Source organism: Hyperolius riggenbachi, chromosome 3, assembly GCF_040937935.1.
Source record: "Hyperolius riggenbachi isolate aHypRig1 chromosome 3, aHypRig1.pri, whole genome shotgun sequence".
Taxonomy (NCBI): Eukaryota; Metazoa; Chordata; class Amphibia; order Anura; family Hyperoliidae; genus Hyperolius; species Hyperolius riggenbachi.
In genome coordinates this window covers 319,308,660-319,323,538 of record NC_090648.1, presented here as the reverse complement: position 1 = coordinate 319,323,538, position 14,879 = coordinate 319,308,660, and the positions used below count along the sequence as shown (strand labels likewise).

Genomic DNA, 14,879 nt, shown 5'->3' with positions numbered 1-14,879 from the left:
ATGGGGGAAAAAACAACAACAACTTTGTGCTTTGTTCCCCAACCACCCCTATGATTTTGTAAGGATTATCTAATCATTTTTATATTTGGGATATGTCGCCTCAAATTTTGATACACTGGTCTGGATCTATGACATTTAGTCAGTTGTTATTTTGTAGCCTTGCATGGTTACATTTCCTATACTGTGTTTTGGAAATGCAAGAGCAAGGCATATTCAAAGAGGTTTCCCCTGCATACACTTAAAGTGATCCTGAGACAAGAAGCGTCTCAGGTTCCATACTTACCTGGGGCTTCCTTAATTAGAGCTGCTCGTTCCTCGCCATCTCCCTGGGTGACTCCTGTCACCGGCAATCGCCCCCAAAAGCCTTGCTGAGTCACACTCTGTCATGCACGTGTGGCCGGCCAGGTGCATTCCCCCACCGCGCTCCTGCCCCTGGGAGCGATCTGCGCAGTACTTTAGCACAGACGCAGATTGCTCCCAGGGATGGGAGCGCTGCAGGCCGCACATGTGCGACAGAGCGCGACTCGGCCAGGCTTTCGGGGACAATTGCGGTGACAGGAGTCACCAAGGGAGACGGCGGGGGACGAGCAGCCCTGACGGGGCTTAAGGATGCTTCAGGTAAGTAATGTACCAGAGACGCGTATCGTCTCTGGTATAGCCATAGACTGATAAACAGAGAGGACCCCCTAGTGGCATGCATGCAATAACCTGTCACAAGCAGCTCTTGCAAACGAAGGCTCATGTTTTGGGCAACCCACCTGAAAAATCAGTCCAACTTAGGACAGAAGTGGTAGAATATCACTATATCAGAACACTGCTTGCTGCCGATACCTACTCCACAACTGGTTAGACTCCTACAAAACAGGTCTTAGTGAATTAAAGCCATGTTTTTCAGTAAATTACCAAACTATTACCGCATGTATAAAACTCTTAGGCCGGTTTTACACTTGTTTTTTGTGCTGCGTTGCTCCTGCCACATCGCACCGCAAAAAACCTCACCCATATTGCCATGCGAGGCAGAAATTATGTCACTGGGTTTCCTATCGGTGCGCGCAGCGCTTTGTCATGTACTCTTACTGCTTCGCACACAGACTTCCACTACCTCAAGCACCGTGCGTTGGCTCTTGCGGTAATGCGCTGCAGGCTGTGCATCGTGTTTGTGTGGACTGGATACTTCTGGCGCATTGCAACACAGCGCTTTAAGTGTGAATAGCCTCATTCACTTGCATTGCCGTAACGTCACCCTGCGGTAAAACCGAGTAACACAACACACTTTGCAATTCAAGTGTAAAAGGGTCTTAGTGATTTTTTTGGGGAAAAAAAGTCTAAATTACCAAATGCGTTATTTTACTGAACTACAGTAGCAGTAAAAAAATATGTGAGCCCTTTGGAATTATATGGATTTCTGCACAAATTGGTCATAAAACGTGATCTGATCTTCATCAGTCACAACAATAGACAACCACAGTCTGCTTAAACTAATACCACACAAATAAATAAATGTTTCCATGTTTTTATTGAACACACCATGTAAACATTCACAGTACAGGTGGAAAAAGTATGTGAACCCCTAGACCATACATGTCAAACTCTGGCCCATGGGCCAAATCTGGCCCTCAGAGCCATTAAATTTGGCCCTCAAGTGGTTTCCCCACTTTGCATTATGTTTGGCCCACACTAGACCAGCAGGGAAGCTATATTGGAGGTGAAGCCCTAGAACACCAGGGAAACCATATGGGGGAGGTGGGGGGGAAGTGCTAAACACTATGGAACTGTATAGAGGAGGGTGGGGGCCTCAAGACACCAGGGAACTGTGTAGGGGAGGGAATGCCACTAGACACCAGGGAACTGGATAGGGGTTGGAGGGGGACCATTAGACATCTGGAAACTTTGTAAGGGAGGAAGTTGGCCAGCAGATATTGAGATTGGCCCACGACTAGGTCACAGTGTACAATTTCTGTCCACTTTGTATTTGAGGTTGACATCCTTGCCCTAGACTAATGACATATCCAAGAGCTAACTGGAGTGAGACAGACAGCTGGGGCCATATGCAGTTCACTTTTTCTCCCGAGTTTTCTCCTAGATCATCATTTATCAGCTTCGATTTAGAATAACTTTTCAGGAATTTGCAATGTAAAAAGTACCAAAAAGTTGATGACAAAGTACTGTCAAAATTATTTTGAGCATTTTTTTGTTTGTTGGTGGTTTAAAAGGCATCTTATTGATAAGTTTGAAAATATCACCTAGGAGAAAACTCAGGAGAAAAAGTTAATTGCATAATGAGGAGGTTTTGGTTACAGCTGCCCTGCCCTATAAAAAAACTCACACAACAGTTATGGGTTTGCTTTTCCCAAGGAGCATTGCCTGATGTGAATGATGCCTCACACAAAAGAGCTCTTAGACGACCTACGATTAAGAATTGCTGACTTGCATGAAGCTGGAAAGGGTTATAAAAGTATCTCCAAAAGCCTTGCTGTCCATCAGTCCATGGTAAGACAAAATGGGCTCTATTCACAAAACCATGTGCGGTAACTCTTTTTTGGGTGAAAAATTACCTCCAGTGATAATTCACTAAAAATAGTGAAAATAGTGAGTATTCACTAAAAATGTACCAAGTGTGATAAATGTTTGATAAAAGTGCGGTAAAACAGGTGATAAAACTGTCAGTAATATGTACGGAAATAAAGCTTTTTTGACCACTGTAGGGCAGCCCATATGCTTGCCACCCATTACACAGAGACGACCCAGGAAAGCCTGTCACATTTAAAGTGGGACCTCAACTCTTGCACAGGACAGAATGAAAACATATATAAATGCACTCCGTATGTATATAATTTAGCCTGTCTAATTCCCCCTCATCTGTGAATAATCACAACTGTAATTTGAGCTCTCAGCTGTGCCAGCTGGCTGCCTCAGCAGAGCAGCTAATGTGTAAACACAGAATGTTAACCCTATGTCTGCTTCCATGAAAGCAGGACGTACATACACTGGAGATTTTTTGTTAGATTTGTATCAGCTGTAGCAAAAAGTTTTTCTTTAAAGGTTATTATGATGTTGCTTATCTTTTAGAGCAGAGATGAATTTCCTCCTCGGCATCTATAAAATCATCTAAAAGACTGTATGAGGTCTGAAAGTACGCCTTGAGATTAGACACACTAGTCTTTTCTGCCTTCTATGTAAAATTGATATAACCTCGATCAAACAAAGCTCAAAAGGCTCCATCCTGAAGGCCAAAAGCAGAGAAGTGATAATTATCACCTGACATTTGTAGGTGATAAAAAAAATCCTTAATTAACACCAACTTTTCAATTGAGAATCTCAAATTGGAGATAAATTTTGAGGTAATTACCACACTTTTACCACATAAGGTAATTTTGGGAGAAAAAAAATTGTGAATTTGAAAACGGAGATATTTTGGTCGGTGTTTATCACTACCTAATTTAACTCATGCGGTAACTCATTGAGAATAGAGCCCATTGTCTATAAATGGGGAAAGTTCAGCACTTCTGCTACTCTTCCTATGAGTGGCCATGCTGTCAAGATGACTGCAAGAGTACAGTGCAGAATGCTCAATGAGGTGTAGAAGGATCCTAGAGTGTCAGCTAAAGACTTACAAAAGTCTCTGATACGTAAAACACTAAACAAGAATGGAGTTCATGGGAGGATACCACAGAGGAAGTCACTGCTGTCCCCCAAAAAATATTGCTGCACGTTTAAAGGGGAACTGAAGTAAGAGGTATACGGAGGCTGCCATATTTATTTCCTTCTAATCAATACCAGTTTCCTGGCAGCCCTGCTGGTCTATTTTTCTGCAGTAGTATCTGAATAACACCAGAAACAAGCATGCAGCTAGTCTTGTCAGATCTGACTTGAAAGTCTGAAACACCTGATCTGCTGCATGCTTGTTCAGGGGCTATGGCTAATAGTATTAGAAGCAGAGGATCAGCAGGGCTGCCAGGCAACTGGTATTGATTAAAAGGAAATAAATATGGCAGCCTGCTCTATACCTCTTACTTCAGTTTCCCTTTAAAGTTGGCAAAAAAGCACCTGGAGGTTCCACAGCAGAACTGGCAAAATATTCAGTGGACATAAACAAAAGTTGAGTTGTTTGGAAGAAACACACAACACTATGTGAGTAGAAAACGAGGCACAGCACACCAACATCAAACCCTCATCCAAACTGTAAAGTATGGTGGTGGCGGCATCATGGTTTGGGGCTGCTTTGCTGCATCAGGGCCGGATTGCCATCATTGAAGGAAGAATGAATTCCCATGTTTATCAAGACATTTTGATGGAGAACTGTCCACCAGCTGAAGCTCAGCAGAAGATGGGTGTTGCAACAGTACAACGACCCAAAGCATAGGAGTAAATCAACAACAGAATGGCTTAAACAGAATAAAATATGCCTTCTGGAGTGGCCCAGTCAGAGTGCTGTCCTCAGCCCCATTGAGATGCAGTGGGATGAAGTGATTTACACCAGACATCCCAAGAATAATGCTGAATTTGAAACAGTTCTGTAAAAAGGAATGATCACATACCTACATGCGTACAAGATGTCTCTGGCCCCTTAAGGACTAGAGACTTCTAGGTAAAATAATGGGACTCACTGTCATCATGCCCCTGCGGCCCACTTGACAGCGGAGCTCCAGGAGACGGTCAAGAGCCAATTTCATTGGCTCCTGACCCTGTGATCACTGTGAGCCAATCACAGGCAATACGTGATCCCAAACAGGGTGTAAATTTTAATTAGCTAAGCTTGGAAGTGCTTAAACAGTATTTTTTTTTCCAAAACAGGTGAAGGTGTGAAAAAAGTATGTGTAGGATTAGGTTTGTGAGGGGAACTCCCTCATAGCTTTTGTTGCAAAAAAAAAAAAAGGCCACATACACTATTTTGATTTTCCTCAGCAGAAACAACTGAAGCTGAACAATGTGCACCTGTACAACATTTGTTCCTGGAGTATCACCCCAAAAAATACCTAACAACTGATTTTGGGAACCAATTACTGCAAATTTGCTTGTAGAATCTACTACAGAAAAATAATCTACTGTACACACACTTGATGATTGTGGAGTTTTACACTAAGTTCACAGTAGGACGTTGCGTTGTAAAGTTGCAATGCAACAATACAACTAAAAAAAAAAAAAAAGTGGTAACGCAGATTAACAATGCATTACCATTGCGTAAAGTAGGTACAGTAAAGCATACAGACAATGAAAAGTATGCTTTCCTGTACCTGGTAATGTGTGCGTTTAGAGGTAACGCACTGCAGCAGTGCGTTACCATAAAGCTAGATGTTACAATGTGACGCCAACGTTGCACCGTGAACGTCGCATAGACTTCTTATTGCAGTCCGGTAAGCTGCCTCATAAGACTTTATAACCAGGGCTGTGGAGATGGAGCATTTTTGGGAACCTGGAGTCGGTGGTTTCATAAACTAAGGAGTCAGATGATTTTTGTACCAAATCCACAGCCCTGGTATTAGATAAAGGCGTCGGAGTTAAGGCGTCGGAGGTTTCATAAACTGAGGAGTCGGAGTTGGATGAATTTTGTACCCACTCCACAGGCCTGTTTATAACGAAGCTCCGCAACGTCCCACTGTGAACCTAGCCTCAAGGTCTTGATATCATTTAATACATATACTTAATATATTAGAACATGTAAAAAAAAAAAAACTTGATATTGTTAAAATACAACTTTTTTTTATATATACCTGAAATAAATATCGCGTTCACAAAGTAAAATGTATATAGTACAAAATGAATTAATTTAGGTTGAATAGTAATATAGCTTGAATAATTACATGTGCATCTGCATTTGAATCACGTCATTCAGTAAAGATTTGCTGTCTGTGAAGTGTTTTACAGCTTAAGGTCCCTTCTTCAAAGGCACATGAATATATTCAATTTGTATTGAATTGTACAGTCAAGATGCACAATTTTTCTTTTAAAGGAGTAATATTTTGAAATTACAGCCAGCAGCAACACTACTGCATGAAAATGGCATCTGTATATTAAATCACTCAATGGTTTTAAATAGCTCTTTGTGTATTAAAAGGTCTCAAGGATGATCCATGCACATGGATTGGATTCTCCCATGGATCATGCTGTATGCCAGTGACCTTCAGTCTGCTGAGACTGTTTAATACGCATTTATGCACTCTGCGTATGCTACTGCCATTCCATTATGCTGCTGGCAACTGTGGCGGCATAGCTGGCACACAACATGAATGTAAGCCTTCTTTTTATGCTGGACCTGTCCATATGTTACACTCCCCCCCCCCCCCCCCCCCCCCTTAACCGGGGATGGTAGTAATAAAACCCCTTTTTTTGGGGAGCACAGGTATAACTTTAGATTACTAATGAATCCAAATAGTTTTCGGCACTCAACATTAAAGGGGTCCTAACTGCATTCCTGTTTTTCAACAACTTGAATTTCTTTCAAAGGATAATTTTATTTCTGAAAACTAAAGGCAACTACGCCATTCGTCAGGTGTACAGGGCAATTATGATGCGTTTGTGTTTTCTGCCGGGAGGAAAAAAAACCGCCAGGAAAATATTTTGGAATACTGGGGGAAAAAATATCTCATAGCAGCACGATTACTATTCAGTTTTCCTTTGCTTTGTATAGGAGGCCAATCGCATGGAAAATGCAGCAGGGATTTTGATCGGGGACAATCACATTGTAAATACACAGATTCTATCAGTTTAAAAAAACCTAACATACTGCGATCCAATTGCAATCGGAATCACAACGCAAAGCGCTGCTTGTGGAAAATAGCTGGGCTGTGGAGTCGGAGTCGTGGAGTCGGGCAATTTTGGGTGCCTGGAGTCGGAGTCGGGAAAAAATGCACCGACTCCGACTCCTAATGAATTTGTAACTGTAATTAAAATAGAAAATATGATAAAATGTTCTATTTCTCAGATAATAGTCATTAAAAATAATGTATATTACAGTATATATACAGTAATAGCTGTGCTTAGTCCACAAAAATGAAATAAACCAATCAAAATTAGTTACTTGTGCTGCTTCAATAAAGCAGTCCCTGTATTTTTAAGGTCAGATACACATATCTGATTGTGACTGTATATATGATGTGTACACAGGAATCTCTTATATATGTTACGGCCAGAACCCGAAGTTTGGCCACTTTGCGTTCTGGCCGGCCACTTCGGGTTCTGGCCGGTCAATGTGCGAACTGGCCGCTGCGCTGCGGCCAATGTGAGGAATGAAATGATTGCAGTAAAGATTAATGTGTGTTCTGGCCGTCTCGCTGCGGCCAAATGTGTCAAAAATGCGTTCATTCATTTTTAATGAAATTAAGCCGGCGGCAATGTAGCAAATGAAGCCGCCGGCTTTCTCTCCTCCCCCCTGCCTCTCTCTCTCTCCTGGCATCCGGCGGGGACATGCGTGTCCCCCCGGAGTCGTTCGTCGCAGCAGGGAATCCTGCTGTTCGTTTCTGCAGAGCGGGTGCTGGCAGAAGAAATGTCTGCAGCCTCCCCGCTCTGCTGCCCTGGCGCGACGAACGAATCTTGGGGACACGCGTGTCCCCGCCGGCTGACCGAGAGAGAGAGAGAGAGAGAGAGAGGCGGGGGGGGGGGGGGGGGGGGGGGGGAGGAGAGAAAGCCTCCGGCTTAATTTCATTAAATAAATGAATGCACTTTTGACACATTTGGCCGCAGCGAGACGGCCAGAACACACATTCATCTTTACTGCAATCATTTCATTCCTCACATTGGCCGCAGCGCAGCAGCCAGTTCGCACATTGGCCGGCCAGAACCCGAAGTGGCCGGCCAGAACGCAAAGTGGCCAAACTTCGGGTTCTGGCCGTAACATATATACTAAATAACATCTATGCTGTAAGAATAAAGACTGATGTGTAGCTATGTCACTAATAGAGATGGTCAACGAGATAGAAATAATTGTGCATTGATGCTGATTTATGCAAATGTATGCACTCCCTTTGCTGATTAAATAAAATAATTTGATATGTTAATAAAATTTGGTTTGGTGACTACAAATTAAAGGGTAACTGAGACGGATGAAAAGTAAAGTTTTATACATACCTGGGGCTTCCTCCAGCCCCCTTCAGGCTAATTAGTCCCTCACTGTCCTCCACCACCCGGATCTTCTGCTATGAGTCCTGGTAATTCAGCCAGTCAGCGCTGTCCGGCCGCATGCCGCTCCCACAGCCAGGAACATTCTGCACCTGCGCAATAGTGCTGCACAGGTGTAGTATGCTCCTGGCGGCGGAGTGTGTGCATGCGCACTACGCCTGACTGGCTCAAGTACCTGGACTCATAGCAGAAGATCCAGGTGGTGGAGGAGGACAACGAGGGACTGATTGTCCTGAAGGCGGCTGGAGGAAGCCCCAGGTATGTATAAAACTTTAATTTCATCTGTCTCAGGTTTACTTTGTTACACAGTAGTACTATACTCAGGCCCGGCCCTAGACCATTTGCCGCCTTAGGCAAATTTTAAAGAAGACGCCGCCCCCCCCCCCCCCCCCGTGGGTGTGCGGGGGCCGCCCGAGCTGGAGGGGATAGCGGGCAGGAAGGGGGTATTGGGCCTAGCGGCGGGGAGGGGGGTCGGACCCCCCCCTCCCTCGCCTGGGTCCCCCGTCCTCCGCTCCCCTCCAGCTTGTTAGGTCGCTGGCTGGCTGCAGCTATAAGAGGCAACGGGCGGGGATCACTCACCTTCCTCGTTCCAGCCTGCGCTCCACTGACGTCACTTCCTGCTACGCCGCAGGAAGTGACGTCAGTGGAGCGCACGCTGGAACAAGGAAGGTGAGTGATCCCCGCCCGTTGCCTCTTATAGCTGCAGCCAGCCAGCGACCTAACAAGCTGGAGGGGAGCGGAGGACGGGGGACCCAGGCGAGGGAGGGGGGGTCAGACCCCCCTCCCCGCCGCTAGGCCCAATACCCCCTTCCTGCCCGCTATCCCCTCCAGTTCGGGCGGCCCTCCCCACCCACGGACAGGCGGGTGCCGCCCCCCCAGAAGTGCCGCCTGAGGCAAACGTTTCACCCCGCCTCATGGGCGGGCCGGCCCTGACTATACTCTACATATGCACTCCCCACAGAGCCGCAGGGAATCCACTGAGAATGCTGTGCACATTGAACACAGAGGTGTTGTCTGTCACCCATAAACCTTGTTCAGATTGTGCATGAAGAACGTGTAATAGAGGAAGAATCTCCTTATTCCCCTGCAGAGTACCTGCACATCATTCTTACATGTACCCACACTTACATTGCCTAGGGCCTGATAGATGTTCTTTGTTCTGGTCTGTACCTTTTACAACTACTCTTACCAAGGACTAGTTTTAGTCTAAAGGGAATAAATATAGTAGTCTACATATCCTTCTCACTTCAGTTGTCTTGTAAAATTCCTAAGCGTTGGCAGTTAAGAGACGAATTTCATGTTACATACTTTTAATCAACAAAATTGTAATATGCAAATTAGAGGAGTCGGAGTCGTGGAGTCGGTGGAATCCTAAACTGAGGAGTCGGAGTCGGTGGATTTTTGGACCGACTCCACAGCCCTGGAAAATAGCCCTTATGGCCAGTTAATTTGCTGCAGGTTAATTGACCTTAAAGAGAACCCAAGGTGTAGCTTGGGTTTAGAAACATACTTGCCTGTGGTGAGGAAAGCCTCTGGATCCTAATGAGGCTGTCCTTCTGTCGCATTGCCGTTTACAGACCATACAGTTCTTAAAGGGAAGGTTCAGGGACTAGCTAAAAAAAATAAAAATCCATTTCCACTTACCTGGGGCTTCCTCCAGCCCGTGGCAGGCAGGAGGTGCCCTCGGCGCCGCTCCGCAGGCTCCCGGTGGTCTCCGGTGGCCGACCCGACCTGGCCAGGCCGGCGGCCAGGTCGGGCCTCTTCTGCGCTCCATGGTGCGTTCCACGCCGGCGCGCTGACGTCATCGGACGTCCTCCGGGTTGTACTGCGCAGGCTCAGAACTACTGAGCCTGCGCAGTACAGCCCGGAGGACGTCCGATGACGTCAGCGCGCCAGCGTGGAACGCACCATGGAGCGCAGAAGAGGCCCGACCTGGCCGCCAGCCTGGCCAGGTCGGGTCGGCCACCGGGAGCCTGCGGAGCGGCGCCGAGGGCACCTCCTGCCTGCCACGGGCTGGAGGAAGCCCCAGGTAAGTGGAAATGGATTTTTATTTTTTTTAGCTAGTCCCTGAACCTTCCCTTTAAACAGGCAGCTCTGGCCTACTGTGCAAGCGTGGCCACGCTCGTGCTTGAAGAGGAGTGCGGCCCTGATCTGATTGCTGACAGGGGACAGCGAGCGAAGCCTTATTAGGATCCAGAGGCTTCCCTCTTCTTAAGCAAGTATCTGATTTTGTAACTGAGCCTCGGGTCAGGTACACTTAAAATTCTGATAGTGATGTTAAATCTTGTTCCCACAGCTAACAAAAATCAGAGCTAACAAGCTTTTGAAGTTTTCAGCACTATCATGTTGTCAGACATGTTTGTACAGCCAGACACAAGTGTTTTGGCTGTTCTTTACTTTTCAGAACTGCTGCTGCTGCATCCGATGCATCTTGCCTGCCTCATGTGCATAAAGCACTGGTTTATTAACTTTTGCAATGAACAAAAATATAGAAAGTGAAGAGAGTAGTATTAATACTATATGTACCCATGTTTATTTAATTATGTCACATCAGTTCAGGTCATGGGAGGGGCTAGCAGTAAACACACTAGATTTTCGCCTACATGGCTCCATTGATTAAGTTCCGTCTAGCATATGTACGAGGCTTAAAATGACCCTGAGATGGGGCCAGAGCAATAAAATATATATATATATATATGGGGCTTCCTCCAGCCTGATCGCTCCCACGTCGCCCTCTTCCGACCCGCCAATCTGCAATGGGCCCCAGAAAGTCCTCAGGTCCCGCCGGACTAAAGTTGCTTGGAGCGTTCTGTGCCTGTGCAGTAGTACTGTGCAGGCACAGAACAAGATGGGGGAGCGCACCTGGCCAGGCTGTGCCTGCGTCAACTGGCCGATTTTTCAAGGGCCAGTTACAGACGAAGGAGAAGGCGACTGAGGCTGATGAGGGAGCGATCAGGCCGGAGGAAGCCCCAGACCCCCATCTGAGATACACTTTAAATTTGATATAGTTCCTACTAAGTTTCATTTCAGCTCCTGCAAGTTAGTTCCTGTAGACCCAGAATATAAATACTGCCCAAACGTTGTGCATAAAAAGAATGTCCAATAGTTAGTAAAAATTCTAGTACCTTGAAAATGCTAATTTTATTTGCCACGAAGAGACATGAAATAATACGTTATTATTGATTTACACAGCACCATCACCTTCCATGGTGCTGTAATTAGTGCTACAGTAGAGTCTCATATATAGTAAACTGATACAGTAAACAATCCCCAGGTCCCAACTGTGCATCTGTATTAATATACAGTATATGGCTAATCCTGATATACAGTAGTAAACTACTTGGCCAGGTCACATGGTGTTTACTATAAAGTGATTCTACTGTATTGCTTTCTAATAAATGTGAGAATTCATCAACTCCGTTTTATTATTTGAATACTGGAATTAGCAGGTCCTGAACCGAAACTGTGCACAGATAATAATCAGCTTTTTTTTTTATTCTGACAGCTTGATTGACCAATCATTCACTTCCTATACATGATTAGCCCTGTAAAAAGCCCCAGTGATTTAAAACTATAGCAAAATCGAGTGATTATCTTAACTACTTTTGTATTTCACAAAAATAATGTCTGCTAGTCTACATGGAAGCATCATTGATTTTATTCCACATGCATCCTAGAAGGTAGATGGTGAAGAGATCACTCGCAGGGAAGAGGCATGGGTGGTGGGACAGATGGAGAGGCCAGGATCTATCATGGCACACCATACATGCGGGAACACAAGCCGGGCACACAGCCGCAGTGACAGGCCGCCTCAGCGCGCGCACAGGGAGGGAGGGCACAGAGCGTGCATAGGCGCGAGGGGGGAGGAAGCTACGTGTCCGGGAAGCTATTCCTGTCGGGTGGAGGTCAGAGGTCACAGAGACAGGGTTAAAGCGTCATTCGAGCAGCACGCTCCGGACGCAGTCATGTTAGCCGGGAGGTGAAGGATGGCGGATTCCGCGCTCCTCCGGTGCTGGTCGTGATACATATAGCCATAGTTCCCTTCTTTGTGTTTCCCTCCGGCGCACCGGCTCGCCTTACCTGCTTCCCGAGAACAGGCCTGGCCTCCGCTGCGGGCCGCACGATGGTCAGCTGATGGGTTCTCGGCGTACCACCGTACCCGGTTCCCGGCGGGTCAGAGTTCGTGACCCTCCCTCAGCTCCACCGAGTGCGCGGCTCCTCCCCGTGACCGGTGCGTAACAAAAACCGTGATTACGTCACTGGACGCTATATGCGGAGTGACGCATGGGGAAGTAGGCAGAGGGGATGTGGGGAGTATGGAAGAGTTTGTTCAAAGCACACGTATCTGTTCACTATCACTTTTGGAACGGTGTGGTGAAAATAAATGCAACGTTGCCAGAATTTGTGACCTCTACCATTCTTCTTATACGGGGTGCAGATTCTGATATTGCGTAAATGCTACTCGTAGTGAAAATATTTGCAACCTAATCAGAATTTGTAACTTCTTACATTCCTCCATCTCACATGAACCATTCTGTCTAAGATGGCCACTAACGGTCCAATGTCTAGCAAAAAATCGTTCGAGCGATCAGAAATTCTGATCGGATGAAAAATCGTTCACTACACCATCAACTAACCAATCATTGCTTCCTATCTATCACGACCACCAAGAAAATCCAAATTTTCGCTCGACGAAAATTCATTCGGGCGTCTTTTTTTTAACTCGTTCATAATCGATTGTGTCCATCAATGGAGATTATTTACAACCAATCCGATCAGAATTTTTGATCGCTCGAACGATTTTTTGCTAGAAATTGGACCATTAGTGGCCAGCTTAACATTAATCTACACTATCCTGTGCCTAACCTACCATATTCTGTGCCTAAAACTAAATTTCCCTGAGGCAGAGGGTTTGACAGAATAGTGTCTCCTCACTAATTGCTCATCCCTTCTGCCTTAAAGGGATACTTAAGTCAGGCAGAAAAAATGAGGTTAACTCACCTGGGGCTTCCCTCAGTCCCCTGCAGCTGATCGGTGCCCTCGCAGCCCCGCTCCGATGCTCCTGGACCCGCTGGCGATGACTTCCGGTTTCGCCGTCACTGGCCGACAGGCATGGGAACGCGAGTGATTCTTCGCGTCCCCAGCCACAATAGCACCCCCTATGCTGCTATTGCGGCAAGAAGGCCGCAATAGTAGTATAGGGCATGCTATTGTGGCTGGGAACGCGAAGAATACATGCTTGTTTTTACTATGAACATGTGAGTGCACTGATTTTTATATTTTTAATAAATGTGTATGGTTTTACGCTATGTTGAGTCCTTCAGTTGATAGGCTCATATGAAGGATCTGCTCCTTTGGTGTTCTATCTGCTGAGGATACACCTGGGAACGTCCTACCTAGCGCTGCTGCTGTCTTATAATTTGGACGGCAGAAAAGTAAGGTGAGAGGCCACGTATGATCTGGTGGATACCTGCATGCCATTGGGAGAGTGTATATGGTGCTGGTTTTGCTGTCTGTGGTTCGGCAGCTTTGAGAACCTGCATAACCTTATGAGTTGTGGTGGATACACAGAGGATATAGTTTACAGCACTGGGTGTTGTGGGAAAGGCAATAATTTGATACAGTATCACGCTATGGTCTGTCTTTCTCTTTTTTCTTTTGAGTGATACACTATAAAGAAGATTGGATGTACATGTAAGTGCAGCATTCTGGAGGATTCATAAAGGCTGTTTCCACGTGAAAAGCTGACATTCCCGAGCAGAGCGATAAATCACTGTCTTGTGCGATGACTATCGTAACAAATGTAACAAAATGTTAATTCATAAAGATTAACGCAAGTGGTATGAGCACGGGAAATACCTCTCCCTTGGATGTGGCGATAACCATGTTAAGTTAATGGAGACACAGACCTCCTAGGCAGCTGCAGTAGAGCGGAACACGGAGAAATGTATCAACTCTGCAGCTTCCTGTGTTTCCGCAAGCCTACCGCCAGCCTAGTTCGGGAAATCTCCGCACTGCTATCGCACCTGTACACTTTTTTATGAATGACCACACAGAAGTGTAAAATACCGAAAGCTGTGTTTTCCCGCACTGATTTTCATTACCGACCACACTTTTATGAATGATAGCCAAAGTGGGCTGAAGTTGAGCTCTGGGACCAAGCTGCGAACCAACCTCATTATCTAGTAGCTACCTTTCTCCCTTATAAAGTTCCCTCGTGTCTAATAGCCCCCTCCTTCCCCTATATGGTTCCCTGGTGTCTTGTGGCCCTCCTCCCTTCCCTATACAGTTCCCTTGTGTTTAGTGGTTCTCCCTCATCTATACATTTCCCTGGTGTTTAGTGTTTTTTCCACCCTCCCCTATACAATTCCCTGAGGTTTAGTTGTCCTCTCTCCCTCCCCTATACAGTTTCCTAGTGTCTAGTGGCCCCCTCCTTTCCCTATACAGTTCCCTGGTCTTTAGTGCTTTCCCCCTCCCCATATCGGAGCAGTGCTTTTCGGCGCTGCTAGATTTGGGTGCAGCCGGCGCCGCCATAGACTATAATGGGAATCTGTCTATAGCGGCGCTTAGTGAGTAACGTCGGCGCCGAATTTGCTTAAAAAACACAATAATTTGGCCTCCAGCAATCGCTGGAAGCCGAATTATATCATTCCCCCAGTATCCATGGCGGCCTGGAGGGGGAATAGTAATTAACATGGCCCAGACTTGTGCAGAAGCAGGATCAGCCATATACCAGCTGTATCCTGCGCCCAAGTCTACCAGCG

The 14,879-nt window shown here is 46.0% G+C and overlaps 1 protein-coding gene across 1 annotated transcript in view; it reads right to left on the bottom strand.

The window, feature by feature from the left end:
* Positions 1–12,365, bottom strand: part of NR2C1 (nuclear receptor subfamily 2 group C member 1) — a 43,483-nt gene extending 31,118 nt beyond the window's left edge. Inside the window, exon 1 of the mRNA XM_068276797.1 lies at positions 12,196–12,365. The gene's annotated coding sequence lies outside the window, so the exon portion shown is untranslated. The remainder of the gene's footprint in view (positions 1–12,195) is intronic.
* Positions 12,366–14,879: the final 2,514 nt, after the last annotated feature.